Consider the following 8,108-nt stretch of genomic DNA (forward strand, 5'->3'; position numbering starts at 1 on the left):
GGTTTGAAGCCATTCCTGTGTAGCTTTGGCTTCATGCTTGGCATCTTTGTCTTGCCTGTAAACATCTTCTCCCAAGTCACCAAGTTTTTGGTTTTTTTTCCAAAGACTACATCAAGTTTTCATCCAGGATGTCCCCATATTTTGCCGCACTCATTTTCTTCTCAAGCATTTCCAGGGCCTGCCATAGAGAAGCGTCCCCACAGCCTGATGCTGCCACCTCTATCTCCAGCTCCAATTGGGGATGGTGTGTATTTGATAATGTGCAATGTTCAAACGTGGTGTTTAATCTGATGGCCAAAAACTCAATTTTGGTCTCCTCAGAACCTTCTTCCAAAGTCTACCATGTGCCTTCTGCCAAGACGTCCTGTGTGTTTTTCTTGTTTTGCCACTCTCCCATAAAGCTGTGACTGGTGAAGCACCCTGGCAGTTGTTGTCTGCACCGTCTCCCCAGTGTTAAGTCACTTTAGCTTGACTTCCTCAGTGTTCTCATATGCTTCTTGGTGGCCTCCCCTCGCTCATCATCTTCTTGCACGATCACTCAGTTTTTAACAGCCTGCTCTAGCAGATTTACATCTCTGCCATACTCTCTCCATGATCGGTTTAACTAGATATTTGGTTGACTTGGTTATTTTCTTGTCTCCATCCCCTTTTTGCAGAGATGCTTGGAGTGTTCATTTTGTCTTTAAGGTTAGGCCACCATACTCACCGAAAGTTGGCCCTTCCACATTCAGGTGAATTTATAGACCCCATCATTGAACTAATTCTATGATTTTTAAAACCAACTGACTGCACCAGTGATGTCTTAGGGGTATCCTATTAATATACTTATGCAATCCATTACTTAATATTTGTAACTAGCTGTCCCCCGGGGCTCTGCCCATATAGTAGTAAAACAGGACAAACTTTATAAATCATTAAAAAAAATGTAATTCTGGCCACGCGGAAGGTAGGTCTGCTCGATGATAATGTCTGCTGAACAAACAGGTATTGCTAACTAAGCGGAGGCGAGGTACACTCCAACACGAGAGGTAGAGCGACTTGAATGGAGGCTGGTATGTGAGTAAGGAGGGCCTCGGTCCGAAGCCCCTCTCTCTTGGATTTGCGCAAATAAATCGGCACCGCAAGCGAACTACAATACTTAGCGTAATGAGAGAAGTCGCAAAATCAACCGGAATGTTAAAGCAAATTATAGATAATAAAACAATCTAAATCTGTTAAGTAGTTCTCTTGTGAAAAGAGAACAGACAGACACTGGATTTATATGTATGTGTGTGTGTATATATATATATATATATATATATATATATATATATACAATATGTGTATGTGTGTGTGTGTTGCATAGTTTTACTAGGGTGTTGTACCGTGTTAGCCATTATGAATGTAGAGAAAAGCCAAGCAAAATGACACCTTTTATTGGCTAACTAAAAAGATTACAATATGCAAGGTTTCGAGGCAATTCAGGCCCCTTCTTTACATCTTGCCTGAAGAAGGGGCCTGAGTTGCCTTGAAACCTTGCATATTGTAATCTTTTTAGTTAGCCAATAAAAGGTGTCATTTTGCTTGGCTATTCTGTGAAATAAAACAAAGAGTACGCGACACATGTTTCACCCTCATTTGGGCTCATCAGGCATACACACTCTACTGCTCCCCTCTCGGGGAATCGAACTTCGGACGTCAGCATCAGAGACGAAGCCCCTTTATGCTGCGCCACGGCGTGCGGTTCGTTTATTTGGCAGCCTGTAGGTCCGGAGTAATTACATTCATTGCATTCGTAGACTGAGACTGGACGACCTGGCAGACCAACCACAAGTGCTACCTGGTAGGTAACCACCCACACAATTCAGGTCGTCGAGACTCAGTCTACGAATGCAATGAATATATATGTATGTATATATATATATATATATGTATGTATATATATATATATATATATATATATATATATATATATATATATATATATACACACACTGCCTGGCCAAAAAAAAAGTCACCACCTAGATTTAACTAAGCAAATAGGTACGAGCCTCCTATTGGATAATTACTGCATGGGCAATTATCTTTCAGCTGGCAACAAGTTATTTAACCCCAACTGGCGCAATTTGTTGCTTCTCATTTCTTAAACAACTATGTCGAAAGACACATCTCGTGGTCGTGGAAAAGATGTTAGTCTGTTTGAGAAGGGTCAAATCATTGGCATGCATCAAGCAGAGAAAACATCTAAGGAGATTGCAGAAACTACTAAAATTGGGTTAAGAACTGTCTAACGCATTATTAAAAACTAGAAGGATAGTGGGGACCCATCGTCTTCGAGGAAGAAATGTGGCCGGAAAAAAATCCTGAATGATCGTGATCGGCAATCACTTAAACGTTTGGTGAAATCAAATTGAAGAAAAACAACAGTAGAACTCAGGTCTATGTTTAATACTGAAAGTAAGAGCATCTCCACACACACAATGCGAAGGGAACTCAAAGAATTGGGACTGAACAGCCGTGTAGCCGTAGGAAAACCACTAATCAGTGAGGCAAACCGGAAAAAAAGGCTTCAATTTGCTAGGGAGCATAAAGATTGGACTCTGGAGCAATGGAAGAACGTCATGTGGTCTGATTAGTCCAGATTTACCCTGTTCCATAGTGATGGGCGCATCAGGGTAAGAAGAGAGGCAGATAAGTGATGCACCCATCATGCAAGATCTTGGTGAAAAATTAATGCAACACTGGATGGAACTAAATCTTGTGACATTTCAAAGCTTATCGAAACAATGCCACAGCGAATGTGTGCCGTAATCAAAGCTAAAGGCGGTCCAACGAAATATTAGAGTGTGTGACCTTTTTTTTTTGGTGGCAACTTTTTTTTTGGCCAGGCAGTGTGTGTGTGTGTGTGTATATATATATATATATATATATATATATATATATATATATATATATATATATATATATATATTGTAGCAGTTAAGGCGTGGAGCCACCTCTTGAACACTCAGGTACCACTCTAGACACCAGGTAAAAGTATAACTAATGTTTTTATTATAATTATACTGTGCACCAAGCACCCTCCACTCCACACTCATAAACAATAAACTCTTCTCTCAAAACCAATACCTCCTCGCCCAGACACTTTGCCACCCTACCTCCAAGCTCAGCTCAGTGTTCTGGGCTTCCCACAATCCTTTTATAGCCCCTGACCTGGAAGTGGTTCCTGGCCAAACCCACAAGTCCGTTTTCCTTCTGGGTCAGGGCAAACAGTCCTCTTCTTCATCCCGGGAGCACGTCACTTCCTCCAGTCACGTGACTGTAACGCACTCCCGGGTTATAGGGCACGCAAGAGCCCACTAGCCCCCCTACAGCGACTCCCGGTGGCCCCCAAGGTATCCAGCAGGGCTGTGTGTATAAACTACAAAGTCCATGAGGCCCTGCTGGAAGTCGGGGCACCATCATGCTGTCCGGAGGGCTCCTCCTAGCGGCCTGGGGGTGGTGACCGGAGTCCATAGCCGGTCGTCCATCACAAAATATATATATATATATATATATATATATATATATATATATATAATGAGAGAGAGAGGGTGGCGCAGTGGGTAGCGCTGCTGCCTCGCAGTTGGGGGACCTGGGTTCGCTTCCCATGCGTGGAGTTTGCATGTTCTCCCCATGTCTGCGTGGGTTTCCTCCGGGCGCTCCGGTTTCCTACCACAGTCCAAAGACATGCAGGTTAGGTGGATTGGCGATTCTAAATTGGCCCTAGTGTGCGCTTGGTGTGTTTGTGTGTGTCCTGCGGTGGGTTGGCACCCTGCCAGGGATTGGTTCCTGCCTTGTGCCCTGTGTTGGCTGGGATTGGCTCCAGCAGACCTCCGTGACCCTGTGTTTGGATTCAGCGGGTTGGAAAATGGATGGATGGATGGTTAATATAGAGAGAGAGATAGATATATATATTGTAAGACGCTAGGGGTTGCTGTTGCCCCTTTCAACCCAGCAGACAGACACACTGAACACGGTAAAATCACCAAGAATTTCTTTAATTCCCTTTCTTCTTTAAAATAATGCCCAAAAGCACCTCTGCCACCATACACAGGCAAAACAATAATCAGTACAAGTCTCTCCTCCACTCCTCCCAGCAAGCTTTGTCCTACTACTTCCCAACTCCAGCTCGCTTGCTGGGTCTCCACCAGTCCTTTATATAGTCCTTGACCCGGAAGTGCTTCTGTCCTTCCATCCATGTGACTTGTCAGCACTTCCGGGTCAGATGGATAACTGTATTTTTCTTCAGCCCGGCTATGTAAGCAGTAGGGACTCGCCAGTCTCTCTGCAGTGTCACCTGGCAGCACCCACGTTACCCAGCGCCCTGCCAAACTCCAAGTCCCATAGTGCCCTGCAGGCATCTGGGGCACCACTGCAGTCCAGGGAAGCTGCCATCTATCGTCCTGGGGGAGGCAGTGTCCCTGATAAGCTGCCTTCCCTCATCCTTACGTTACTGGGGCGTCCCAGCCAGGATGAACTGCCGACCAGCCCTTACAATATACAGTATATAGATTAATTTAGATGGTTTTGAAGAGATGTTTTCATTTTGACAGTGTCTTTTTTTCCTCTCTTAATATCAGAAAAGCCAAGTGAAATCCACTATTGACTGTTGTGTAGCAATAAAATGTGAAAACTTCCTTGGGGGGGGGGGGGGGGGGGTTGAGTACTTTTTATAGGCACTGTAATATGTTTGATTATAAGTTTGAATGTATTTGCTGATTGCTTGGAATGAAATCCTGCAATCCCCTGTTTTAAAACTCCAGCCACTGGGATAGCACACCGGCGGGGTTACAGCTTCATACCGTTTATTCCCAATTGTGAAACTTTGGAGGATCCCCCACCCCACATGCTTAGCTGTTATCTTGAGTGGCAACTCTTAAGCAAGTGGGTGCGTGAGTGTGCCCGAAAATTGCTAACACTGGATGTAAAGTGTGTTGAAAAGCTGGACAAACTGTAACCAAATTTTAAAAAGGCCCACTTACACGTTGTGTATTTCTGCTGGTTTAACATTACTACATGCACTAAAAGTACTGACTTACCTTTTTGTGTGTGAAACTGAGAAAGTACTGTTCATAATTTTTTTAATCTATTTTATCATGGACTCTGTCAGGACTTTGGTTGAAGTTGGCTGGTACATGTGAAGGTCTGGCACCTTGGAGTTTTAATATTCTTTTTTTTTTAGTCTGCAAATAGCTTTCTGTAAATGGTAATCAAACACAAAATAGAAAGGAAAAAAAAATAAAGAAAAATGATTCAGTAGCAGAGTAGCTAGTAATCTCCTGTTACTGCCCGTGCCTCGATCCTGAGGTGGTTGTTTAAAATCAGTTTCACATTACACGACTCTTTAATCAGCCACACAGGTTTAGGGAGCTCTGCAATCCACAAACCCCTGGGCTATTCTAGTTACACTTTACAAGTCCAGGAAAGTTTAAGAATGCAGATGGAGACTCCTAGGACATTAGATAAATAGAGCCTTGCAGAAGATAAAGGGGAGGTGGGGGGACTCTGGTGAGATGCACGGCCTGGCACAATAGAAGACAACTAGGGGCACTGAAAGAGTGAACGTGATTTCAGAAAACCACGGCATTTCACTATAACTTGTTATTTTATGAGACGTTTCCTATTGCCGTAACCACAAGAAGGCGATTCAACTGGAAGTTCTTCCCTGGATCATCCATCCATTTACTAAACTCATTTTAACCTGAGGCGGCACGGTGGCACAGTGGGTAGCGCTGCTGCCTCGCAGTTGGGAGACCTGGGGACCTGGGTTCGCTTCCCTGCGTGGAATTTGCATGTTCTCCCCGTGTCTGCGTGGGTTTCCTCCGGGCACTCCGGTTTCCTCCCACAGTCCAAAGACATGCAGGTTAGGTGGATTGGCGATTCTAAATTTGCCCTAGTGTGTGCTTGGTGTGTGGGTGTTTGTGCGTGTCCTGCGGTGGGGTTGGCACCCTGCCTGGGATTGGTTCCTGCCTTGTGCCCTGTGTTGGCTGGGATTGGCTCCAGCAGACCCCCGTGACCCTGTATTTGGATTCAGCGGGTTGGAAAATGGATGGATTTTAACCTGAGCAGGGAAGGTCTACAGGACAGTAGTGAGACCAGCTATGTTATATGGGTTAGAGACGGTGCCACGGACCAAAAAACAGGAGACAGAGCTGGAGGTGGCAGAGATGTTAAGATTTGCATTGGGTGTGACGAGGATGGACAGGATTAGAGGACATTAGAGGGTCAGCTCATTGGGAGACCAAAGTCAGAGAGGTCAGATTGCGTTGGTTTGGACATGTGCAGAGGAGAGATGTTGGGTATATTGGGAGAAGGATGTTAAAGAGAGAGCTGCCAGGTAAGAGGAAGGCCTAAGCGAAGGATTATGGATGTGGTGAGAGAGGACATGCAGGTGATGGGGGTGACAGAGCAAGATGACAAGGACAGGAAGATATGGAAAAGATGATCCGATTTCCAAAGGGAGTAGCCAAAAGAAGCCGAAGGGTCACAGGGAAGTTGCAGCCTATCACAGCAAGCACTGGGTACAAAACAGGATCAGTCCCCGGAGCATTCATTTTTAATAAATCTGTTGCTTTCAGGCTTTAATCTCATGCAGTGTATGTGTGTGTGTGTGTGTTGGTCAGTCTTTCCACCTTAGTCTCATTACAGTATTATTCTTCGTGTTGTTTCAAAGTGGCAACAATAATGTGCAGCTTAGGGCAATGTCCTACCTTTTTATGTTTTCCTTCTTTTTTTATGATTATTACTTAGCAGTGTTACCTGTCTAAGGCAGGTTGAAATCAAAGTGACTGATGTAGACCTCAAGCGTTAACATTTGAAGTGCACCATGCAATGCACACACCTCTGTTATATGCCATTTGGTACAGGATTTGTTAAAGCAGTGCTGAGGTTTGTGATGCACCTTCTGTTTGAATGACAGACACATAGCAACCAGACAAGACAGTTGTCCTTTTTAATAAAGGTATACTGGCTTTGCTACCCATGGAAGACAGCTAGAAATCTAAGTGATCGATGGAGATCTCAGAGTTGACATTTACAGCACACTATGCTTGTCTGTTATGTGCCATTTGGTATGGGATTCATAAAAGTAGTGTTAAGGTTTGTGATAGACACTTTCTTTATTAATCCCAAGGGGAAATTCCCATACTCCAGCAGCAGCATACTGATAAAGACAATATTAAATTAATGAGTGATAACAATGCAGGTATAACAGACAGTAAGTTTGTATAATGTTCACGTCTCCCAACCCAAAGCACAGCGCCCCCCGTGGAATTGAAGTGTCGCAGAGTGTGGTGGAGGAACGATCTCCTCAGTCTGTCAGTGGAGCAGGACGGTGACAGCAGTCTGCCGCTGAAGCTGCTCCTCTGTCTGGAGATGATCCTGTTCAGTGGATTCTCCATGATTGACAGGAGTCTGCTCAGCGGCCGTCGCTCTGCCACAGATGTCAAACTGTCCAGCTCCGTGCTTACAACAGAGCCTGGCGTGAGGCGTCCCTCCTCTTTATGCTGCCTCCCCAGGCGTAATGCACCATCTACTGGAATGACCGAGACATAGCAATTAGGCACAGTCTCATCCTTTTATTAAGGTGGATTACCTTTATGGTGAAGAAATAACGTTAATATCAGAAAAACTACAAAGCGTTGCGATTTCCAAGGAAACTATAAAACATCATCTTGAGTACCACTTTAGGGCTTGGACTGCCATAAAATCGTCATGTCATTCATTCTCAAACTCAAATTCCTACTCGTGGCTGGGAGTACGAGGAGGACACTTCATAAACGCTTCTCACGCCCTCACCTGAGGTAGGACAAATTCTTATCTTTACTCAGACTTTAAGTGCAATTTCTAGAAGTGATTTTGAGACACTTGATAAGTTCGGGCCCTGGTCACCAACTTGTCTGTCCGAGTCACTGGGGATGTCGGACTACTGTTGGTGCAGAGTGGTGGCTGTGAGGCTAGGGGTCTGCACTGGCAATTGGAAGGTTGCCGGTTCGAATCCCGTAAATGCCAATAGGGACTCTGCTCTGTTGGGCCCTTGAGCAAGACCCTTAACCTGCAATTGCTGAGCGCTTTGAGTAGTGAGAAAA

The sequence above is a fragment of the Erpetoichthys calabaricus genome, chromosome 12 (genome assembly GCF_900747795.2).
Source record: "Erpetoichthys calabaricus chromosome 12, fErpCal1.3, whole genome shotgun sequence".
Classification (NCBI taxonomy): Eukaryota; Metazoa; Chordata; class Cladistia; order Polypteriformes; family Polypteridae; genus Erpetoichthys; species Erpetoichthys calabaricus.